Raw genomic sequence first — 1102 nt, forward strand, 5'->3', positions numbered from 1 at the left:
TAACAACTGCTTATCTGCTCTTTCTAGTAAGAATACTCACCTAGCCTTCTTGACCGACTTTTTAACTTTCGTACCATAGTCTTCATGACAACATCATGATCACTAATCCCTGTCTCAACACTGACACTGTCGATGAGGTCTGGTCTGTTCGTGGCTACCAATTCTAAAATATTTCCATTTCGTGTTGGCTGTCGATTTAGGTGCTCAAGACAGTTTTCGGATAATGTGTTCAAAACTAATTCACACGACGGCTTGTCTGTACCGCCAGTAATGAATCCATAGACATCCCAGTCTATACTACGTAGGTTGAAGTCGCCACCGACTAGCATCTCATCCTTCAGTTCGTCTATATAGGTCAGCTGAAGAATAGGATACTATGATTAAATAAACGATATCCTTAACATAACGTTCGAAATATGAATGTATGTGATATATGTCTAACATCTGTTTTTTCCTGTCCTGGATTCCTTTGTTTCTCAATATTTGCCTTTGCTGTTAAAACTGGATAATACATCATCCCTAGTAACTTCTGACATCATTGGTCAAAGCTGACATGTTGTATCCAATTCTTCAGGAATCTCCTAAAACCACATTAACTGCAGCTTGGGTTAACATTGCGAAGAGACACTCTGGAAGTAATATCAAAAAGGATAAAGAAAACGATTTTTATTCTAAATCACGTCAGAACCTATATGAAACTAATTTCTACTCAAAACAGAAACAATTCAGTTCTCAGTGTTGTAATGTTTAAAATACATCTTTTCTCTTTATGGCTAAAATAGTTAGAGCATTTCTATCTAATTTCATGGAAACATAGAGGGTATTAATTTCATTTGCATAGGAATTGCTAGATTTTATTAAGTTAAAATATTGGCTTTGATCACTCATTTATGGAGATATTTATATTTCTCAGTCCCAACGTTTAATCAAATAACCGATGCACTATACATAGAGTGTTTGTTCTTAGGCTTTACATGCATCTAATAGATTTTTCTGCCAAATAGTGACTCATCTATCTCCAGTAGATTCCCTCCACAGCTTTATTAGATAATTTATATGTGTTTGGAAAAAGGTGTAGCAAGCAAGGAGTAGCTGTTTTGCA

This window comes from Schistocerca piceifrons, chromosome 4, assembly GCF_021461385.2.
Source record: "Schistocerca piceifrons isolate TAMUIC-IGC-003096 chromosome 4, iqSchPice1.1, whole genome shotgun sequence".
Classification (NCBI taxonomy): domain Eukaryota; kingdom Metazoa; phylum Arthropoda; class Insecta; order Orthoptera; family Acrididae; genus Schistocerca; species Schistocerca piceifrons.